The sequence below is a fragment of the Megascapheus bottae genome, chromosome 6 (assembly GCF_031878675.1).
Source record: "Megascapheus bottae isolate mThoBot1 chromosome 6, mThoBot2.hap1, whole genome shotgun sequence".
Lineage (NCBI taxonomy): Eukaryota > Metazoa > Chordata > Mammalia > Rodentia > Geomyidae > Megascapheus > Megascapheus bottae.
Genome location: NC_143514.1, coordinates 37,890,812 through 37,904,328, shown reverse-complemented (window position 1 = coordinate 37,904,328; position 13,517 = coordinate 37,890,812).

Here is a 13,517-nt window from a genome sequence, read left to right as displayed (position 1 = left end):
AATAGCTGTAATCATTGTTTCTACCCTCATTGTTTCATTAATTTATTTATTCAAGAACAATTACCTGTCCAGTGTCAACTCTCTGCTGTGATCTCTTTCTGATGCTTATGATACAAGAGTAATAAAAACAGCACTCAGTAGGTAGTATGTATCTTAGATGATAATTGGAAGAAACAGAAAAATATAATGAACATGTAAATAAAATAATTTGACAGTGTTATTAATTACATAGCTACATGAAGGAGTTGGTAAACAGATGGAAATTGTAATCTGAATGTGGAAAAGCAAGGGTTGGACTTAATGCTCACTAATCAAGCAATCTGCTGAGCCATTTGACACTATTTCAACAGAGCCTTGAATATTAGGAGTACTCATTCATTCCATCAGCTTCACCCTCCTCTGAAAAATGAGGATACGAACAGAGCATATCCTGGAGAGTGAGACATTCATTTTTGCATTGGAGATATATACCAATGGCACATTTTTTTTTTTGCCAGTCCTGAGCTTGAGCTCAGGGCCTGAGCACTGTCCTTGGATTTTCTCAAGGCTAGAGCTCTACCACTTGAGCCTCAGCACCACTTCCGGCTTTTTTCTATGTATGTGGTACCAAGGAATCGAACCCGGGTCTTCATGCATGCTAGGCAAGCAGTTTAACCACTAGGCCAAACTCCCAGCCCAATGGCACATTTTTTATACTCAGTTAATGTTGGTGTTAGATATTGCACTAATGATAACTGCATATATATTTAAATAGCAATACAAATACCAGGTGATCTCTAGAGGGGAGGAAATTAGATAGGCATTAATTCAAAGATTAGTTAGGTAGAATAATTACAACAGAGTAGGAAAACAACCTATAAAAATCCAAAACCATGGTGCTGGAAATATGGCTTGGTGGTAAAGTGCTTGCCTAACATACATGAAGCCCTAGGTTCAATTCCTCAGTATCACATAAATAGAAAAGGCCAGAAATGGTGCAGTGGCTCAAGTGGTAGAGCATTAGCCTTGAGTACAGTGAGGCACAGGGATAAAGCTCGGGCTGTGAGTAATATTAAATTGAAAAATAATATTGTATGTAAATCATATGTTTTATCAGAGTATCTTAACAGATTTGAACCATATTTTGACTAAACTGGAAATGATTAATCTCTGTTAATGTTTTATACAAATACATTTTGTCAGTTGCATTATTACAAAGTTGAATCAGAATTACTGATGAATTAGAGAACTTTGGATCATATACACACACACACACACACACACACACACACACACACACACACACACACACACACACACACATATATATATATATATAACGGTTTTACCCCTTTCATGTAACTAAATGTCCCAGAATATACATTCATTTGAGTCACAAAGAGCTGCATACCACTCATTAGCTATGTTACTTTAAAGAGGTTTTGTTTTTTTTTTAATACCCTGAGCTTCAGTTTTCCTATTTGAAATACAGAGATAATCATTTCAAACTTCAGGCTACTTGTGGCATTTGTGATATATATATATATACATATATACATATATAATATGGATGATAGAATGCAAAACAAATATGGAAAAATATGGTCCTTGCAAATTAATCTACTAGGGAAAACAGACACAAATAAATATGATTACAATTGAGCAAAATACCATGAAAAATAAAATAGAATAAAAATGATGGAGTACTTATCACTAGTATAATCATGGATTCTAGCAGCACCTGTGTTGGAAATACACTTTAAGAAGGCAGAAGCTAAGTTTCCTTAAATTGCTCAGTGAAAACACAAAGAATATCATATTAAAATTGATTTGATAAAAGTGATTGATTACTCCAATTTCATAGCATAAGCAGGTGAGTCACTCCAGTTAATGCTATAAGTAAACAAAAAAAGGAAATATGACATAGTGCTCATTCTAAACATCAACATGTCTAAAATTGATCAAGGGATTAAAAGAAGAAAATATTATATTTTGAAAAACAGTCCACATGTGTATTCAACAGCTTCTACAGAATGAAGGAAGACAAAGGAATGCAAGAAAGAGAAAAAAAACTTGTCAACAAATCACAGAGTCTGCTCAGTCAAACCAAAAGATGATTTGTGTAGGGCTGCTATCTTTCTAATGGATGCAAAACAAGGCAGAAGGTTCTACCACAAGAGACACAAGGTAAGTTGGCCTTACTTCAACTTATGAAATGAAAAGGAATGCAGACATGCTCCTTGATCTTCCTAAATTTATGATTTAAAATTTCAATTCCAATCCACTGAAAACAAGTTGCAATGTACCCTGTAAGTATAGACACAAGAAAGATATAACAGCAACAAAAAGTAACTTGGTCATCAGACCAAGTCTTTTGACAAACTGAAATCAAACTCAGTGTGTGTTCCTAGACAAGGAGAAACATAATAAGCTTACCAAGTTAGAAAGAACTAACTTGTATGACATCCCAACCAATAAAAGATTTTTTTTCCTTTCTGTTGTTGTTTCTTGAAATACCTTTTGATTTTTTTTTTCCTGCTCATACCTCATCTTATCTCCTCCAGTACAGCCAGGGACAACTTTGGGTTTGATGACCCCATTCAAGAATGACTGTTCAAATGAACTCTTTCCAAATTTTAGTGAGCCTGAACTTTCCCTTTAATGCAGTAGACTCAAATAATGTTTAAATCAGGATTAAATGGTCAAGTAAAATCAAAGAAGTACTAAGTAGACATTTTTCTATTTCTAGTTTCTTCTCTTTGTCATTTTCCCCTTGGATTTCTACCCAATTAAAGAGTAAATGTGAGAGTCAATCAAACCCAATGTGAATTAAGTACCTGGTCTCATTGGTGTAAAGCAAACACAATGATTTTGCTTAAATTACATGAAAATACATGCCAAAGAATTTAAGAGACATTGGCAGTCAAGAACATTTTCTATTTTTTCTTATATATAGGAAGAGTTTAAAGATCAGTGTTGAATTATTTTAGGTCTTATTTCATAAGGACTATTTGTCAAAAGGCATGTTTACACAATCTCTAGCAAACCTTTTATTTCTCTACCTCTGCAATTGTGGAAACCAAACAGAAAAATCAGTTAAAATGAGAATTTGTTTCTTTTTGATAAAGGTGTAGTTTTTAAATATTAAATTGCATTTTCTGTAAGCAGATTTACTGGCTTCTGACATTCAATGAATATCCTCATTTCTTTAGAAAATAAACTTACTGGGAGAGATAAGCACTTTACAGTCTATGTAAATATGTAAAAAAAACACGCACACTAATTGAGTATGGCAAATGCTTCATTAACAATCTATTCTTATCCTTATTGTAGAAAGAACAATCCATTAACTTTATTATTTAAATAAAATATGAAATTGGGCAGATATATGTAACAGCAATGCTGAGATTCTTTTGAATAATGATTCCATTAAAATATTATGTCTTACAGGTTTTGAGGATAAATGAGATTTTGAGTAGTATGGAGTGATTCGGTCAAGTTTATACCTTGTCAAATGTAGAGCAGTCAGTTTTCTGACTTCTGGCAATATGCCTTGATCTTGTGAACATGCTATGTATAGTTATTAAATCTTTAACATATGTTAAAGATGTGTACGAAAAATCACTGAAGATGTTAACCATGTACTTTTAAAGCTTAGCAAGTTTCTTAGGCTTGGAAAATTGGTTGGTAAATCTTAAAGGTTCATAAGAATAAAAGTATATAAATATCTTTTTTTTTTGCCAGTCCTGGGCTTGAGCTCAGGGCCTGAGCACTGTCCTTGGACTTTCTCAAGGCTAGAGATCTACCACTTGAGCTTCAGCACCACTTCTGGCTTTTTTTTTTCTATGTATGTGGTGCCAAGAAATGGAACCCACGTCTTCGTGCATGCTAGGCAAGCAGTCTACCACTAGGCCAAACTCCCGGCCCTAGATAAATATCTTAAAGAACAAAAGATGGAAGAGATCAACAGTAGCAACAGAACCTCCCTTTCCAATGTACTGGGCAGAGAAGAAAAGCTACTTCATATTATCTTTCTTTTCTTACACTTGTGTTGTCTGAAGAACACTGTTGGAGAGAATGCTTCTGGATACTGTACTAAATTCAGGCATATTTGACAATCTGAGATGATTATTCTAGTGTGTGTGTGTGTGTGTGTGTGTGTGTGTGTGTGTGTGTGTGTGTTTTCATATTGGGTATTGAACTCAGGGCTTGAACACTATCCCTTAGCTTTTTTATTCAAGGCCGGTGCTCTACCACTTGAGCCACAATTCCACTCCTGGCCTTTTGCTGGTTAATTGGAGAGAAAAATGTCATAGGGTTTCCTGCCAAGAGAGACTTCAAATTATGATCAGGCATGCTATTTCAGAATCCTTTTTTTAAGTTTTATTTTTTATTATTATAAAAGTGATGGCATTACAATTACGTAAGTCAGGTAAAGTGTACATTTCTTTTCTTTTTGGATGATATCACCCCTGCCCTTGTTCTCTCTATTCCAGAATTTCAAAGATTTCTAAAATATTAGAAGAAGTTCCATAAATAAATACTTAAGCTTTTAAAATTATGGGTGAAAAGGCCATCAACTCATAACAATAATATGAAAAGAATCAACTCCCTTCTCTTAATCATAGCTAGATGGGATTTGAAAATGGACTATCTGTAGGGACTTTGTTTTCTGATTTGATGTAAATAACTTATATTTTATACATATCAAAATGTACATACTTATCAATTAGTATGATAGGCTAATAATGTGAAGAAACTAAGGATTTATTTTTTCATTTCTTGCCCTCTCTATTTAGGATTGCTTTTTAGAAGTAACAGTAAGAATTTTCTGGGAAAAAATCCATTTGGAAATATAGGAGATTTTTGATTTGGAGACCAAACAGCCAGGCCTTGAGTGCAGATAATGTCACCTTAATTCTACTCTCAGCTACCCTGATTACTAGCTCTACATTATACTCCATTAAATCTCCACACCACCATGAATCAGTGCTATATAGAGTACTTACTTGGCACTCAACATCTATTTCCCACCACATTCACTTACTGAGGCTATGAAGATGAAAAAATGCATTTCCTTAAGTTCCTTGTAACTAGGGTTCTGGATACAAATGAAGTCCACCAAGTAGATGTACTCAGGGAAGCCTTGAACCATAGAGGAGAGATCATAGCCACTATCTTATTATTGTACATAGTTTTTCCTTATTTGACCAAATAAAACCCACTCTGAAACTAAGGACTTTTGCTGAAATAGTGGCTTAGTGTCTGTGAATAGCAATAGAAAATAGTTTGAAAAGTTTACCAGGTCCCTGGTTTTATTTTTCATTTTTCTACTGAGCAGCTACTACCTGGGTGCTCTCACATCCAGTATCTCAGCAGGGTTCTACTGATGCCCCACTAATTCCCTTTCCCTGGGCATATCAGTCTTGCCTGTTCTATTTGCTGGGTGCTATCCTTAGATGTCTAGCCTAAAACAGGCCATCTACTACTCAGTAACTAAATATCCAAATCCATGTGTTAAATTCGTATCTCCCAGAATTTCCTGAAGGGTTTCTGTTTCCTGCATTAAAACTTGGCTGGTCAATCTCCTTGAGGACTAAGCTTCCCCATTTGACAATTGAGAGCAACTGAGGATTTAACCTAGAAATGAGGACACGGAAGTTAAATGGCTCAGGTAAAACTGGCTCAATACAAATTCAGTAAATACACAAAATATACAAGTTATTATTATTTTAAATATCAATTTAATGCTTTTCTTGCTACTGATATTCTCTCAAACTGTCTCACTTAAAGATAATAATGTTGGCCTAGTGGTAGAGTGCTTGCCTAGCATGCACTAAGACGGGGGTTAGATTCCTCAGTACCACATACATAGAAAAGAGCCCAAAGTGGTGCTGAGGCTCAAGTAGTAGAGGTCTAGCCTTGAGAAAGTCAAAGGACAGTGCACGGGCTCTGAACTCAAGTGCAGGAATAGTTAATAATAATAATTATTATAATAATAGTAATGATGATGTTAAAAATGGAATGCAACTTGGCTTAAGGATGCTTTAGTACTTGAATATTTTTATTGCAACAAAATTAGGATTTAAACAAATTGCCCACCTAATCTGTTATTACAAATTTAATAGGTTAACTAACTGACAATTTAGCATAAGGATGTATTTGTGTGACAAATAGTTAAGTCTCAGCCACCACAGAGCCAAGCTGAGATCTATCACACGTCATCTGTCATTGTTCAACATTTTAAGAAGGCAATGGGTGATCTATTTGTCAAACCAATTGACTACTACATCTGTTTCTTCTCATTTTTTTGTACATAAATGCTTCCTTCTTGGATTGAAGAAGAAGCTTTCTGAATCTCTTCTGGTTCTGAGAATTTTCTGATCCAAGAGGAGTTCTTTTACTTAGTGACAGACTGCTAAATTTAATTGTCCAAAGTTTTCATTTTGCAGTAAGAACAGTTAAGATGAGAAAAAAATAACCATGCAAAAGATCACCAGATTATATTAGTAACAATGTTACAAAATAGCCTGGTTTCATTAGATCTGGGGTTGGAAATGGCTCTGGAAAGAGAGGATCCCATAAACAGAAGAAATGTATCCTTGACCAGCAAAGAAAATTCTAGATGATGTAGCAACAAAAGAACAGATGACAGTGAATGGGGTACAGGGATGTGATAGGCCAGCTCTATCACAGTATAATCAACTATGAAAACAGTGAAAATTAGCATTTACTGGTGTTGAAACCTCCAGTGTAAAACTCTTATCACCAGAAAGTCAAATGTTTTAGGGAAAAACAATTCTGCCTTAAGTACTGAAAATGCCTATTGCCAAGTTCTATGTCTTGGCCTAGAATTCTTTCATGATTATTTTCTCATTGACTTAAGGGAAATCTACTCAGAAGGTTAATTTTGAGAGATATCTGAAATAAGAATTATGAGAGTATTTATAGCATACTTCTTAATCATGTTCACCATCTTTTGGATGTTCTTCAAATTAGGCAATTGCTCCCCTACCGCTGTCAGGTTCAGTCAATCAATCCTGCCTGTAAGTTGAAGTAGTTCTCTTATGCAAATTGGAGGTCACATCAGAGAAGGTAAAATTAGAATAGTCTCTACAAAGAGACTTTAATGAAAGCTATTGATCTGCTCATGACTTAGCCTTTAGTTTTTAGACATCATTAGCAGGAAAGAAGTTCCCTGAAAAGTTTCATTAATGAAAGGGAGGTGTGATGGCATGAGAACTCTATGAAAGTGGAAGCAGGTATTAGAACTCTTTAAATGTGTGTAAAGTATTTCCCAGATAGCTGAAAGAACAGAAAAAACTGTCCTCTCAAAAAGAACTCTGCCTTTGCTTTCTGATGTAATTATAAATTAAGAACTGAATATATTTTACGTCAGGAGGCATCTCTTCCTGTCAATGATAGAGTCTTTGAAACTTTAGAAATGACAAAATCTACCCTACAGAACTTAAGATGCAAACTGAAATAGAACTGAGATTTCCTGATACCCGATTCATATGGCTTTTCTAATATGATGTACTTCCTCCTCCTTTTCTAATTCATGCAATTGATGCTCCCCAGTGTTCTAATTTCTCTATATTATCTGATAAGGTTGAACATGCTTTTATTTTAGGTTTCATTCTCTACTTTCCAATATTATATGAAGATAGCATCTAGTGTCAAAAACATCCACAGTTTTTTTTAAAAAAATGTATTTTTCTTTAAGTAGCTGAACAAAGGAGTTGTCATTTAAGAAAGCAATTTGTGAATGCAATGCATCTGGATCGGTGTCACCCTTTCAACATTCTCCCATCCCTCCCCATTCACCCCTTCCCTCACTCTTGTTAATTTTGTCATGCATACATTGAATCACATGCACCTCATTCTCAATATTTACTTTATTAAACAAAAAAAACTCCTAATGCAACTTCTATCTGGCAAATATAACTGTAACCCCTCTATACATTAAAATTTTAAAAAAGTAAAAATTAAAAAAAACTCCTATAAGGAGGATTCATAAATCTTCGAATGAGTTACAGAACTCATGGAAACTAGGTTTTGGGAAATTATAATTTATAAAATTCTGTTGACAAAATATAGTAACAATTTTGCTTTAAAGGAAATAAGATAACTGTTTATTCAAGTCTGACTATGAGTTACTATAAGATAGCAATATAGACATAAGTTATCCTCAATAACAGGTTGCACTGTGGAGATTACATGAGTTTTTATAGCTAAAGGACAAAGAAACTGGTAAGTCAATATATTTAACAAATACGTTGGTTGGGGGCATTGTGTAGGAGCACTACAGGATGATGTAGCTAATTTCAGATATTATAGCCGTAAGTCAGCTGATCCTGGCAATATTTCAGGGAACTTCAGCGTCACAATTCAATCAACTGGTCTCATGAGTATGATGAAAATCTGAAGAAAATACATAAGACAGAAAAAAATGCATGAAACAGAGAGGAAACCTGTGAGAATGGTGGAGAATAAATTACCATTTATATGGTATGAAAAAACTGCAATTTGCTTCTAAGCAAGGTATACCAAAATCATTAGAGAAAATCCCATAGAATTCTTGACTGAATGCTGATCTTGTCAAAACTTCTATAACAGGCATCTATCCAAAGTGCTTTATTTTTGGGAACTTTAGTGTTTTGTCATCTAAATAAGTGAAAGCATTAAATATGGCACAATGATTTTCCAATGGGATCTCAAGGAGAGTTACAGGCTTCCTCTTGAAAGTGCTGGAAGTGAGGGAGCAGTCACCTGGGTAGTACACAAAGAAAAATAAGACAGCAGAGCTTTTGTCTCTTTAATTAATTTCATTTATTGTTTTATTTAAAAATAAGGGAAAGTAAAGAAAGTAAGCCCCGATTATTTGTTCTCATTTCCAGCTCTGAAATTCTAATACTTTTTTAAATTATACTTTATTTGTTTTTTTATTGTAATTAATAGAAAGGTTACATTATATTCACTAGGTAGAAGGGGCAAAAATTCTAAGATTTTTAAATGGCCAATTTATTTACCAGAACTCTCTTTTAGTAGTTGGGTTAAAGCATGTCAGAAGAAATTTTCATTAGAAGCAGAAATAAGGAGCATAGTTCGTGGAAACTGAAGGAAAAGACACATTTTCTCTTATGTGAAAATACCTTGGAAATACAAGGAAATACCTCGTGAAGTCTCTTCTTATGCCCATGAGGTATTGACTTTATCCTGCTTGAGTAGAATTTATTTTTTGTTTGGAGTATGCTCTTCACTTCTATGGTCTCTGTTTTGAGATTGAGTCATAGTATATATAGCCTAGGCTAGTCTTATACTCAATATGTAGCCCAAGCTGGTTTCAAGCTCAGGATCTTCCTGTTGCACTTTAGGCCCAATTTTATTTTCAAATTAATAAACCCTACACCCTTGATCCAGCATCTTCAGTAGCTGGTATTACAGATGTGTTCTACAATGCCTAGTGTTTTAGTGTGAATATAGATTCTGTTACATTCAACAGACAGAAAATACAATTCAAGTTCACATCATACTGAGAGGAAATGAAGTATCTTTTATGAGATCTTGTCAGGAGATATTTGAATTCTGGGCACAAAGAAATCTAGAACCTTGGAATTTACAATGCTATGAGGGGAAGAAGTAGAGATATATCTATACATAATAAATATGTTCAAATTTTTAGTTATTTTATTCTGAAACAAATTTAGATTTTCAGATAAGATAGTACACAAATTGCCAATATATTTTCCCCCAGTTTTCCATAAAAACTATCTTTGATGTAACCATGGTACATTTGTTATAACTAACATATTGAGATTAGATTAAAACATCTATTAGATAAAGAATGTATTTTTTTTCCTACTATTATTTTCTATACCAAAATCTAATGTAGGATATCACATTGTTTCTAATTGTGTCTGTTATGGATTTTCAACTTTTTCTTCTTTTAATAGCTTAATTATTTTGGGAGAATACTAAGAAGGTATTTTGTAGCATGGTCCTCCATTCAGCTATAGCTGTTGCTTTTGTTATTCCAGTGCTTAGAGGAAGAATACTGCAGACATGTTTTATTTCAATGCATCATGGTTGTATGCTAGGGGCAACTACTGTGAGCATACATTACAATTAGAAATGAACAGCTTTCTGACCCTCTTTTACTATTCCATACTCTGTTCATTAAGAAGAAGTGACAAGAGGGGCACAGTGCCTCACGCCTGTACTCCTAGCTACTCAGGAGGCTGAGATCTGAGGATCAAGATTCAAAGCCAGCCTGGAACAAAAGAACCTGAGACACTTATCTCCAATTAACCCCTAGAAAACAGGAAGTGGGGCTTGGCTCAAGCGTAAGGAGGTAGTCTTGAGCTAAAAAGCACATGGACAATGCCCAGGCCTAGGGATAGGGCTGTAGCCTTGAACTGAAATGCTCAAGGACAGACCCCAGGCCAAGTTCAAGCCCCATGACCCACAAAAAAGTAAAGAAAAGAAAAGCAGTGATAGAGGCCAATCCACACTCAATGTAAAGAAAAGTAAACTTAATTTCCTGAAGAGATGAGGTTTTATGCTTAAAACTTATAAGAAATACAATTGTTATTCCTCTCTAAGGAAGAGTTGTCACTTCACTCCCATGTACAATACACAGTTCCGCAAATTATGATAAGAACAATGTAGGGAAATAAATGTAAAATGTGGGATGGGAAAAAGGAAAAAGTTATTGAGATAGTTCTATAAATAAGACATCAGCCTTTAGGTATCCTAGAATGATGCACATAAAATCATGGAGAAAGTAAAGTGAACAGGACAAGAGAAAAATATTTCCTAAGTTCCCTAACTCATCTCCTTTCCTCCCACCACTACTCATCACCACTCAGGGTATACACAGAGATTTAGGACTGATGGGTGGTGCTAGGAGATAGTTAAACAAAAATTGTCTGAGCCAGAAATTGAATTTACATACTTCAGTGATAGTTACTATTAAATCATAGATTGTCTTAAAGGAATATTTGAAGAAATAGTTTGAGAATAAGAAAAGAAAAAGGTCACAAGTAAATATTGCTACCTAAGATGATGTTATCATATATATATATATAATAAATTATATATATATACATCCCTTTACTTCCTTCTATGTCATGTTTATTAAATCCTGCAGGTATATAAAAGTCAGAAAGTATAAAGTGAAATGTGACATATAGTATTTTAGAGAAATATATTTCAAGTAACTAAAGAAAGTAATTGGGCTAAGTGTGATGGCCCGTATCTATGGTCAGCTACTGAGGAAGTAGAGACAAACCTATGGAGTTGGAAAATGACTTGGCTGAAGTTTCAAAAGAGACCATGTCTCAGAACCCAATCAAAAAAAAAGAGGGGGGTACATAACTCATACAGTGCTACCCTACCAAGCATGATTCCTTGATGATTCAGCCCCCAATACTTCAAACAAAACAAAACAATAAAAGAAGGAGAATGAGGAGAGGAAGAAAATAATTGAAACAAGGATCTCTGGGCAGAGTACAGAGCTGATATTTATAGCTGAAAGAAAAAAAATGAGTTCACGTGTTAGATGAAACTGAGTGACCTTAGTTACTTGGCTTGAGAAACTGGGAGATGTAGATATATAAATCCAGAATCTTGTCAATTTGCAAGCACTATCAAGGGAATGGAATAGAGAATGTAGGAAAACCAATGGACTACAAAATTTAAGAAAACCAACATTTTTTGAGAAGTTTAAGAAACAAGGCTAGCACATTATGAAATCAAAGAGAAAACAGATTGATTAGGTAACCAGTCTCCTATTTGTTCAGCACAGTAGATGAAATAAGTAGATAAAAGTGCTTTCTAAGCTTCTCTGCCCTTATTTTGTGTGATTTAACTTTCTTTCCACAGTTCTCAATCCTATGCCCTATTTCAGAGTCTTTTTTCCTACTCATCTTGTGAACCTCAGGACACTGAGCAAATTTGATGTTCCAACATTTTATTTTTAGGATATCACATTATATAATATCTTAGGTTGGTGTCATTCATTCCAAAAACTGCTGTTTTGAACAAGAACTGAGAAAAATGTACTCAGTAGATATCAGCCTTTTACATCCATGCTGTCTTCAAAATGCCTCATAAAAACTCAGAAATCCTTCCTGAAAGCATTTTTCTTCTTTTGTCTAGTAACAAATGCATATGTGACTTTAGGTTCATTTTCAAAGTTTCATGCCCCGTACCTCTATTTTTGGCTGCATTTTTCTATTAATTAACATTCCTGGGAGCTCAGTTAGGCGCAATATTGAAAAGAGAGAGTTTATTTATTTGACTTGCCTACTGAGTAGCAAATATTACAACTCCAGTATGCATCATCCTTCAAAAATATCCCCCTGTTCTCTTAAGGAAACCATGAAAACAAGAGAGAATAAAAGTTCCAAAGGTAAAGAATAATGAAAGCTGTTGTATAATTCACTAAGGCTGAAATATTCCTACCACATATCTGCTCACCGATGAAAGTGTGTGTTTTATTGGAAAGAAAAACATTTTGTGGAGTGTTGCTGACAAGAACAGTATCCATTGAAACTTCTTATATGGCAAACAATAATGAGCTAATCTGCAATGATCATAAAGTCAAACATCTGATTGTTTTACGCTGCATTTGTGGAATTGCATTGGTATGGGATTTATCTGAAAAGACCTTTTCTTGGGGCTATCAATCATTTTTTCAGTGTATCCTGCTAATGGAGCTAGTGTGATGTTTAAACAGGAGTGAAGTGGGACTGCAATCCTACAAAACTGCTGAAAGGCCCATGCATAAACCAGTCTAGTCATTAGCTTTATTGCTAACAAAGGGGAAAATAGTACATATAATTATAGCGATTGTAGCACCAGCGACAAGAGCTGGCATCAGGGAATTATTGCCTTGCCACCATTACTTCATCAGGATCAAAATTGCCTGGATTCCTACAAACAAGTCTGGGATTAGGAACAAAATAAACAGATGTTCTTTTACTGTGGGATTTTTTTTTTCAGTAAGCAAGCCTCTCTCTAACCCTGGCTAGCTCATTTGTTAATGAACTCAATGAGTCTGTGACTTAGGCTTCTTATAATGACTTTAAAGTCAATAAATATTACTGGTAATACTAATAGTAATGAATAAAAAACTAATAATGAGAATCAGGGTATGAGAAGTGAGGTACAGAGTGGTCTCAGGTGTTCAAAGTTATTAGACTAATAGTATGTATATGTGCGAGTATATGTGTGTATGCTGTTCAGTGCCTTGAGTACAACAGAACACATACAAAGGCAGTTATGGTTAAGTGCTTTAAGTGCCATAAATGCCATGATAAACTATAACTCAGGACTAGATGGCAGACAGACAGGACCAAATAGGCTAATTATTGATTAGCCTATTAAAGGTTCATCCTTTATCTCTTTAATGAACTAATATGCCCTTTAATGAGATAATGTGCATTATTCTCGAACCATTCCTGACCTAAAGTAGAAATTCTCCGTTCTTTGGCTCCTTTTCCATTCCTCTGCTCTAATACATAGTAGAGTGA